We start from the raw sequence: 11,363 nt of genomic DNA on the forward strand, positions 1-11,363 counted from the left end.
CACACCCCCGGCCGATCCACACGCACTCTTCTCAGCGGCGGGAAGACAGTCTCTAGACGCAGTTCAGAAGAGAGCCAGGTGTCGCTGTGGTCTTCTGCATCTGGGACACCGTCGCGTTTTTCTGTCTTGGTTTCAGGAAGGCTCCACCTAAATCCGCCGATCCTGCCCGCCTCTTCCCCTCCCTTTCAGGTCCTTCTGAGGATATATTTAGCCAGGTAGGAGGCTAGAGAATATTTTGACAGTTTACTAGCTTTATTTATAACTTTTAAATATTTATTCATGTGGTATGTGAGCCTCTTTTAGTACTCTTAGCCTCAGGCCCCTCAAATATTAGAGTTGGATTTAGTCGTAATAACCTGACCGAGTGTAAGCCCGCAGCTGCCTACCTCTGGATCCCAGTGACACCTCCTTCTTCCAGATTGCCCAGACTGTTCAAGCTGCAGCCTGACTGTTTCTTTCTTAAAAGTTCATGTGATCGTGACACTTCCCTGTTTGACAATCTTTACAAGTGTTGGAGAAAGCCCCTCCATAATATAGCGTCTGTTTACCTTTCAACCTCAACTCTGGCTGTTTGCATTTGTGGTTCCAGCTTAATGTTTCTCCTTAAACCCAAAGGTAGTGTAGTATCCTCTTGTCTGGATTTAAGAACTCTAGCCAATTTACACTGCTTTGGTTTTACTCCCTGAAACTGCTTCTCTTCAGCCTATGGCAGGACCTCAGTCCTTCCTGCATAATGTTCTATTTTTCCCTCTGGCTTCTGTCATTTAACTCTGACAGACTACACTTGTGTTTTTATACCAGTTTAAACCTGCTCCATTAAAAAAAAATCACTCACTTTCATCTCCAAATCTGATCTCCTGCCCAGATGGTCTTTCCCATCTGGTCATCTTGCCATTACTTCAAAGTCCACATGTCTAAAAATGAAATCAAACTAATTCCTCTTCTTAATCCCTTTATTTATAATCTGGACAGTGTCCACCTTCTCACAACCAGGGGAAACACCCTTGGAGTCATCCTTACCTCTTTCTTCTTTTATATCTAATGAATTCTAACCGGTCAGGTCCTATCATTTCTTTTCCTTCACATAGTGACATCCATGGCAGCATAGCTGGAGCAAAACTACTGCATTCAGATCCTGGCTCCACCTCCTACTATCTCTGTGACCTTTGGCGACAGACTTACCTTTCCTTGTCCCTTATGACATGAAAATAATAACAGGACATACTTCATAAGGTTCTTGTGGGAATTAAATGAGTTAATACATTTAAGGCACCCAGAGTAGTGCCTGGTGCATAAATAGCATTCAATACAAGTCAACTATGTAAAGAAAACACTAAGAAAGACTGTTTAAATGGACCAAAACAATTGCTGGGTGTCGCAATGGAAAGCTAGACACTGTCCAGTTTATCTGATTCTATGAGGTGTTTGTGCCTTTCGTTGTCTTTGAGCTACTTTAAAATTCTGTAATTTGCAGAATGTTGGCAGTAATACAAATTATTATTGGTAGATATGCAAATTATGTCCTTAGGAGATGCAGTTGATTATAGTTCCGTGGATATTGACCAGTTTTCCCAGTTTTCGTACCTATTAAGCAGATTTACTTAAATATTCCCGACTGCCTATATATATCTGCTATTTTGAATATCTTTGAATTGGTTGCAACATCTTACCGGTTCCCTCATTAATGAATTAAATGAAATTTTTGACACATGTTCATTTTATATGTATATAAAAGTTATGATTATACAGTTTTATTAAAAATTGTTTTTTTAACAGCTACCATTAGCTATCAGTAACTTCTCTTCCATTTTATTTCCAGTATCCAGTTTCACATCTTTCTGATGGAAGTGTTTAATTTGTCTCCTTGTCTCAGGCCAGTCAATCTATATTGAAAAATACAGCTATTTCTAGTAATTGCAAATGCATATTAAAGGTGGTTATGAGCCTATATATATATAAATCTGAAGGCAGAATTCCAATTAATGGTAACAAAGGAAAAACTTTCAATATTAGGCTATAGATAACACACTGTCACCAACTAACGTTTATTGAACATGTTATTTGCTAATCTTGAAATTAATTTTTTTAGAATTACGAGTACATTAAAATATTTCCTTATTCTAATTTCTTGGTATGAAAGCAAATGTATTTGAATATGCATAAACCTTTATTCAATCAAGGTTATAAGCAAGGTAGAAGCTCAATCCTTAACCAAAATATTAACGTTAACAAGTAAATGACCACAGAGGCACAATTTGTTATCTTGGCTTTTAGCTGTGACATTTGCTTACAATGTCCTTTTTCAATACATAACTCCATGGTGATTATAACTGTGTAACTGTATATAAAATATATTTCTTTCCAAGTTTTAACCCAATAAAGGTTATCCTGTGGTTCATTGCTGCATTTTAAATCATGCCTTATTGTTCCTATTGCTCTACCTTATTTCTTTCCATGGCCTCTGTTAAGTGAGTTTCATTCCTTATGTTAAGAGTCAGCCTGGCCTGTTGGCTTTTATATGACACTTTGATTATCTAAAGAGCATGAGAAGGTCTACACCAGACTACAGGTAGTTAAACCTCCTACCTGGACAAGATACTCCACATACCTCCTTCTCTGAGGCCCTCAGAGATCAAATTCCCCTTGGTCTATTTTGTTTTGTTACATGTTTTTCACTAATATATTCACCATATGTATTTTTCCATATATATATATAACCTCATTGAAGGAAATATGGAAAATATAGACAAATGTAAAAAAAAAGGGAAAAAATCATGCTAAAACCTATAATTCAAACAGTTTCTGTTCATGTTTTGGTATTTTCTTCTAACCCTTTTCCTATGCATAGGCTTCTTGCTTGTTTTTACATATTGTCTGTACAGTAATAGCCTAACATGATCAGAAACATTTATTATTATTTCATTTATTTTAAAACATGTATTGAGAGTCTACTCTGTGCCCACACTTTTACCAGTTACTTATTTCATTGTGAACAAATATACATGCTCCATGTGCTCAAAAATTACTAAATTATTTTTTAGTAATAAAGACAAACAAAAACCATCACAAATATATATATAGTTACAGAATGTGATAATTGCGATGTATTTATGAAGCTAAAGTTTCAGCTGCTCTAATAAAGACTAAAAATAACAATACTGTAAACAAAGTAAACATTTTTTCCTCTTTCAAGTAGCAGTTTGGGTGTAAGCAATCTAGGGTTGCATGGCAATTCCAAGGTCCTAGGGACCTAGGCTCTTTTGGTCACTTTTGGTCTAACCTCATTACTAGTTCCACATGCAACAAGAATGAAAGGGTAAGGGTCAAGATGCCCTTCTCTTTAAGGCAGAGTCCTTAACCATTTTTTGTGCCATGGCATATAGCAATGCATGCTGCTTTAAGTATTAAGTAATAAGACCTAGAATCAAGTCTAATTTCATAGTGGTGATGACCATAAACAGTATTAGATATCTGTAAAACTATTATGTGCTATGAAAATGTCTTTGGTTTCACTTGGTGACAAGATCACAGTTACTGCTAATTCTCTGTGCTTTGTTGCTGTGTTCATCATTGAAACAAATGCTAAATTTCAGTTAGCAGTTTGTGAAAATACAGCTATAATTTTTTTCTCATGCAAGTTCACAGACCCCTTGAATTCTACCCACAGCTTTTTTGGGTTAATAACCTCCTGTTTGGAGGGTGTAACCTAGAATTTGCACATATCACATCTGCTCATATCCCATTGGTCAAAATTTACTCTTCCAGAAGGGAAGCTATCACAGTCTTTATTCCAGGTAGTCGCATGCCCAGTTAGAAATCAGGGGTCCTGTTGTTATTGAAAATGAGGAAAATAGATTTTGGGAAAACACTGACAGAAAAGAACCAGATATTATGAAAGAATTTATCAGGGAGTCCTAATCCGGATTATGGGGTCAGAGAAAGTATCTCTGAGAAAGTGACAGTTAAAATGAGATCAGAAATATAATTAATAGTAACAGTACCTGTTACTTATTTAGTGCTTACCATGTCCTAGACATTCTTCTAATATGCTACAGATATTAATTCAGCCTCGTAACAACCATATTCAGCTTAGGGTCACTGTTCAGGTTTTAGCATGGAAAGTCCTGCATCTTAGGAAGCCCCTCAGACTGGGGCAAACTGGGTAGTTGTCAGTCAGTACTATTGTTATCATTCCCATTTTACAGAAAAAGAAACCAAGGCATGAAAAGGTTAAGGGATTTGCCGAAAGTTACACACCTAGTAATTGGCAGAGGCAAGATTTATACCTAGGAAGGCTGCTCCAGGATTCAGCTGCTTAACTACTGTATTAGTTTGCCAGGGCAACCATAACAAAGTACCACAGACTAGGTGGCTTCAACAACAGAAATTTATTTTCTCACAGTTCTAGAGGCTAGATATCAAAGTCAAGATGTCAGCAGGTATGATTTCTTCTGAGGCCTCTCTCTCCTTGGCTTATAGATGGCTACCTTCTCCCTGTGTCCTCACATGTTCTTCCCTCATCTGTGCCTGTGTCCTAAGTTCATCTTTTATAAGGACACCAGTCATAGTGGATTAGGGCCCACCCTAATGATCTCATTTTACTTTAATTAACTCTTTAAAGACCCTATCTCTAAATGACACATATACTAAGGTACTGGAGGTTAAGATTTCAGCATGTGTATTGGGGGGTGGGGGTTACAATTTAGCCTGTAACAACTACTATATTCTGCTGCAGACGAGGGGGGAGGTCGTGTTTCACAAGAGGAAACTGCACATGCAAAAGCCTTAAATCAGTACAGGATTCACCACATTTAAAGAACAGGAGGAAAGCCTATGTAGCTGGCACTTACTGAATGTGTAGGAAGGTGGACCATGTGAGACTGTGGAGGTAAGCAGGAACCAAATTATGGCTTCATCTTAAGTGTACTGGGAAGCCACTGAAGGGGATGAAGCAGTGGTTTGACATGATCCAAATTAGATTTTAAAAGACAGCTCTGGTGCCTGGAGGATAATCGGAAGTAGGGAGACCAATTAGGAGCTTTGGGCTGGAAACTGGGCCAGGGTTGTTAGTGACTGGACAAGTGTAGTAGCAGAGATGAAGAAAAATGAGTAGATATCAGACATGTGGTAAAGGTAGCACTGACAGAACTTGCTGATGCACAAAAGGGTCAGAGAAAGGATGCTGCCTGCTTTTTCACTCAGCAAAACCCTTTGCACATGCATCCACCCTCCTTCCTTAGAGGAACCAGATACCATCCTCAGCCCACCGAGGTACATCTTACGACCCTACCTAAGCATGATATTTCAACTGTCATCACCAGTGATTGGTCCAGGACAATGTGTATTTCCCTGCTCTGGCCAATGACACTGGTGGAAAAGTCCACTGTGGGGGCTTCTAAGAAAGTTCCCTTGCTAATAAAAGGAGACACAATGTACAATATACCGCTTCTGAAATAGTATTGCCAAAAAAGTTCAACATAAATCTAGTTAAGCTTCTAAATCTATTTTTGAAGTTTGCAAGAAATACAAAGATAAGAAGAACAAGATAAATGACACCATGAGGAAACATATCAGAATAATTCCAAAGAAAAACTCAATGTCATAAGAAAACGAATTCAGGGAATGTACATAATTAAAAGATACTAAAGAAATATAAAACCAAATGTAATGTATGAAACTTGATTGGATTCTGCTTTGAAAAAAATAAGCTATAATACACATTTTAGGAACAACTGAGGAAATTTGAACTTGGGCTGTATTAAATGATGTTAAGAAATTCTGTTAATTTTATTGTGATGATATTATGGTTCTACAGGAGACATCTTTATTCTTAGGAAATAAAAGCTGAATTGTGTAGGGGTAAATTGTCATGATGTATATGACTTACTTTCAAATGATACAGGAAATAAAACATGACATATGTTTTATGTGTGGGATATATATAACACAGAGTAAAGGAGAGAGATTAGTCAATTGTGGCATGCGGCAAAATGTTATCAATTGTTGAATCTAGGTAGAGAGTATATGATTAGTCATTGCAGCACTCTCAACTTTTCTGTATAAATTTTCCTGTTTAAATTTTTTTTTCAAAAGAAAGAGATGAGAGGGACACAGAGACACAAGAAAGATGAATACCTCTTCTTCTGGATGTTGTCATTTCTGAATGTGATGCCTGTAACTGAAGCAGCCATCCTGCAGCCATGAGGAAGACTAGCCTGAGGACCAAGCAGAAATGCCGACGTGGCTTTCAGTTCCTGATGACATTAGTGAGTAGATACCATTGGAGCTGCTCTTCCTCAGAATTTTTTGTGATGTGAAATTATCCATATTCCTTACTATTTAAGCCATTTTGAGTTGAGCCATTATCTCTAGTGGAGACAGGAAAAAAGACTGAAAACAAAGTAATCAGAGAGGTAAGGGAGCCAGGAGATAACAGTGGTACAGATAGAAATCATAATTCATTTACAGTTTTGCTCTCTGCTTTTTAAAATATTATAACATGATTTTTTCCATATCATTAATATTTATTTGTAACTATTTTTATTTGATATTTTTTAATAGATTTCGTAGTAGATTAAATATGGCCACCAATTTTTGTAGCTACTCTCACCAAGAGGTAGAATCCATTTCCCACCCCTTGAATCTAAGCCATCTTCGATGTTTCCTTTGACCAAAAGAAGATAAGAGAGATGACATGGTGTTAAGTGCCAGAGCCTACACCTCAGAAATCTTGCAGCTTCTCCTTACCCCTCTTCAACACTTCTCTGAGTCTGCTATGTAAGGAAATAGGTCTGACCTACTAAAGGATAAGAGAGAACATGGAGGAGAACCAGGCAAGAGCCAGGGCCAACTGCCAGACCTGTGAATGAAGCCAGTTTGGACCTTTGGGCCCACCAGATCTCTCAGCAGAATGCTACTATGTGACTGAGGCCAGGTAAATAAGCAGAAGACCTGCCCAGCCCACCATAGAACCAGGAGAAATAATAAATTGTTGTTATAAGTCATCAACTTTTGGGGTGGTTTGTTGTGCAGCCTAATGTAATTTCCTTAGTGCAAACAGTTTCAAATATAAAAACATACAAGTGAGGACTCTTAAGAGATATTTGTCCACCAATGTTCATAGCAGCATTATTCACAATAGCCAAAGAATGGAAGCAGCCCACATGTTCGCTGACTGATGAATGATTAAACTATGTGGTGTATACACACAATCGAATGTTATTCAGCCTTAAAAAGTAAGGAAATTCTGACACATGCTACATGGATGAACCTTAAGGACATTACGTCAAATGAAATAAGCCAGTCACAAAAGGGCACATAGTATATGATTCTTCTTATATAAGGTAGACCTGACATAATCAATTCATAGGGGTAGAAAGTAGAATGATGGTTGCCAGGGTCTGGAAGGAGGGAAGAGTAGGGAGTTACTGTTTAAATGGGTAGGGCTTCAGTTTTGCAAAATGATAAGAATTCAGGAGATGAAAGGTGGTGATGGTTGAACAACAATGCGAATGTACTTAATGCCACAGAACTTATCTGATGGTGGGGCAAAGGTGTAATGGCCACCATAACCAAAAGGTATCTTTAGTCCAAAGAATGGTACAGATAACCCCATAGACTATAACAGAATTTGTTATAGGGTGATTTATTTACAAGATTGAGTCAGAGTGGAATGGATGACTCAGGAATTCTGCACAGGTTATTCTCTGTTACAGACCCCTGTTACTGTACTTTTTTATATAGTATAACTCAGGTACTAATGATTGACAAGCCAAAGGGACAAAGAATGCAGTGGCACCAGGGGCCATATCTCCTGGTAGTCTGTGATAGGTGATTGTTTATATCAATACTATCACCAGTTTTATATTTATCTCGGTCACCATTACTAACAAAAATATTTATGGCTGCATTTTAAGGAACACAGATAATCATCAACTAGAAGGCTTTGATATGCTTGCTAAGGACACTGAAATTGGTCAGAGGTCACAGCGTGAAACTTAAAAATGAAATGAAACCGGGACACAGATATGGAGTTGGTTTTGTTCACATCTACATCTATACAGAACTATACATTTAGAAATAGTTAAGGTAAATTTTATGTATATTTTACCACAATTAAAGACACAAGTGAAAATTTTTATCTTCCCCATTCCTCATCCCTTCACTCCCCCACAAACCATAGGTAATCACTATCATTAGTATGTATCTGTGGTGGTTTTAAAATTATGTCCACAAATTCTGTGATACTCCCTCCTTCAAGAGATTGATCTTAATTCCCCTCCCCATTAACATGAACTGGATTCACTTCTAACAAGTAGAATCCAGCATAAGTGATATTATTCCACCTCTGAGATGAGGTTATAAAAGGTCTATACCTGCCATCTTGGGATATCTACCTCTATCCATCCATATCTGCCGATCTATGTCTTTCTGTCTATCTCTCACCCTTTCTATCACTTGCTCTGTGGGAAGCCAGCTGCCATGTTACATGAGCAGCCCTGTGGAGAGGCCCATCCAGCAAGAAACTGAAACCTCCTGCCAACAGTCATGTGAGTGAGCTTAGAAGTGGATGTTCTAGCCCTTTCAGATGACTTCAGCCCCTGCTGACAACTGCACTGCAACTTCATGAGGGTCCCCCAGCCAGAGCCATCCAGCAAAGCCAATTCCAGATTCCCGACCCTCAAAAGCCATATGAGATAAGTATTGGTTGTTATAATCCATTAAGAGTTAGGTAATTTGTTATATGGCTATAAATAACTAATACAGTATCCTTTATTTATGCATACATATGCAATATGAATATAGAGTCTGGTCTCTCCCCCATCTTATTACATAAAAGATATTGTTCACATTATTGTGCACTTTGGTTTTCTTTCCTGATAATTTCTCTTACAGATATCCCCATATAAGTTCATAGTGAGTTTCACTATTTTTTTTTTTATGGTGCTATATTGCTTAATATACCAGTCTTATATTAGTAGACATTTGGTTTTTTTCTATCATTTGCTATGACAGTGTACTTAAATTATCAGCTTGAACATCATTTTTGTGTGCAACTGCATAAATAAATTCCCAGAAGTAGAATTTCTGGTTCAAAGGATATATAAAGTTATAATTTTGATAGATGCTGCTAAGTTCCCTTCATAGAGTTCGTGGCATTTTGCACTCCTCCTAGCTATTATGAGAGAACCCAGTTCTTCGCAGTCTTGCCAAAAGGATGTTACCAAATTTTGGGATTGTTGCCAATTGGAAAAGTAAAATTAGTATTCCAGATTTGCATTTCTCTTATTCAGAGTGAAAATGAGCATCTTATATCCTTTCCTATAAACTATCTTTTTATTAGCTTTGCCCACTTTTTTGTAGGTTGTAGATCTTCCATATTGATTTCTAGGGACTCTGATAAACATGAGGGAGATTAGCCCTTTGTCCTTCTTTCTCAGTTTGTTTTTGCTTTGACTTTTAATTATTAGTTTCAAGTATACAGTACACTGGTTAGATATTTATATAGTTTATGAAACAATTCCCCTGATTGCTCTTTCTCTCCTCTTGCTCTACACACAGTCATTACATTACTGCTGACTGCATTCCCTATGCCCTTCTTCCCATCCCTGTGACCATCAACTACTAATTTGTACTTCTTTAACTCTTCACTCCTTTTTCCCAGCCTCCAACGCCCCACCCCTCTGGCTGTCACCAAATTGTGCTCTATATTTGTGAGTCTGCTTTTGATTAGTTTGTTCTTTTTGTTCCTTAGATTCCACATATAAGTGAAATCGTATAGTATTTATCTTTCTCTGAGACAGATCATTTTTTGTTTACTACATATTTGTATTTAATTTTCAGTGATTTGTTGTTAACATCCTTACCCATTTTTGAGGGGTTAAAAACCTAGTAGTTTGTTTAAAAGTATAATTTTTTTTTCCTTACCCATTTTAAGGATGGGTAATATTTGATGATCTTAATGTCTTTTTAATCTATGTGAGGTTTTATATATTAAGGCTATCAAAGCTATTAAGTCTTTGTCATATTATATTAAATATTCCAGTTTGTTGTTTATTTTGCTTCTTTATAATATGTTATAGTGTGTCTTTTTTTTTTTTTTTTTACTTTAAAAGATGTACAATCTCACTGAGTAAATTAAATAATACAAAAACATATATAGTAAAAAGTAAAAGTTCTCTCTCCCCCAGCCCTCTCACTCCTACTGCTAAGGGATATGTTGGTGATATTTTTTTTGACATTTAAAATGCTAAGCTTTTTACACTGTCAAATTTATAACTTTTTCTTTGATAATTGTTTTCCATTTGTTTATGCTTAGAAAGGCCTCTGCCATACAGAAATTAGAGGTGGACAGTGAGCCAGAGAGAATGTGGAGAAACCAGCAGAGGTGGGCTATTGATGTTGCCTGGGTAAGAGTTATTGTTTCTTGGACTGGGATGGTGGCAGTAGAGATAAAAAGAGGATAGATCAATATATAATTTGGAGGTTGACTTGCTGATGGATTGATGGTGGGGTGGGAGGAAGGTAGTGAAAACAAAAAAGAAAGAAATGATGGTTCCTAGATTTTTGGCATAAGCAACTGGTGGAATGAGGTTATCTTTTTCATATTCCTGAGGTGAAGAATGTGAAGTCTTATGGGATGATTGAGGGTGTTTTGGTGACACTCATCAACGTGTAATCCTGTTTGGCATGATCCTCAAATACAGGCTGACATATTTCTCGATTCTTTTTGGCTGTTTCTGGTCTTTATTCTTTGACCTGATGTGTTTTAATGGCTCACTTTGTAGGAATGTGCTTTTTGTGTTTACGAAGGTTTGTCTCAGGTTCTTTTTAATGACTCCTTCCTAGGTACTAACATGGGCCAGGGTTTTCTAGTCCTCAGTTACTGGAAGCTTCCAAAGGAGTGTTCCAGGCACTGGAGTATCACACACAAGAGCAGGGAGGTACTCCTCAGTGCTTTCTGTGGTTATCAGATTCTTGCAATGAGGGCTCTCAGCAGTTCCTGAGGGCTGGTGCTGCATAACTCATCACCACCTTTTATTTCAACATAGAGGTCATCAAAGGAGAACCTGTTTTATGAGTGTGTGGCCTGGAACTAAATAAAAACACAGTCAACAGGTTTGTAGTTGATGTCTTACTGTGCAGAACAGTGCTCAGTGAAGCTTCTAGTCCTCCTCGAACTCCATAAACAGGTTCAGAGGACATTCATTTCAAAATATCACAGCAACATCAGAGTTCCTACCATAGAAGAAATAAAAGTCATTGCCTCCAGTCTCCCCACCCCATACAGTGTGATGCCTGTGTATAATCATTCTCCCTCTTTGACTTCCTACCAAAAGGACACACAGTGAGTTGTTTTTCTG

The 11,363-nt window shown here is 37.5% G+C and overlaps 1 long non-coding RNA gene across 2 annotated transcripts; it reads left to right on the top strand.

The window, feature by feature from the left end:
• The first annotated feature begins 9 nt into the window (after nucleotides 1-9).
• On the top strand, nucleotides 10-9,481 carry LOC112483564. 2 transcript variants are annotated; one of them, XR_003047666.1, is made up of 3 exons: nucleotides 10-215; nucleotides 6,094-6,266; nucleotides 8,473-9,481. It is a non-coding gene; the product is annotated as an uncharacterized LOC112483564 (long non-coding RNA). The 2 variants fall into 2 exon arrangements; XR_003047667.1 differs by having other exon boundaries at nucleotides 8,477-9,481.
• Nucleotides 9,482-11,363: the final 1,882 nt, after the last annotated feature.

Source organism: Pteropus alecto, unplaced genomic scaffold (assembly GCF_000325575.1).
Source record: "Pteropus alecto unplaced genomic scaffold, ASM32557v1 scaffold164, whole genome shotgun sequence".
Classification (NCBI taxonomy): Eukaryota; Metazoa; Chordata; class Mammalia; order Chiroptera; family Pteropodidae; genus Pteropus; species Pteropus alecto.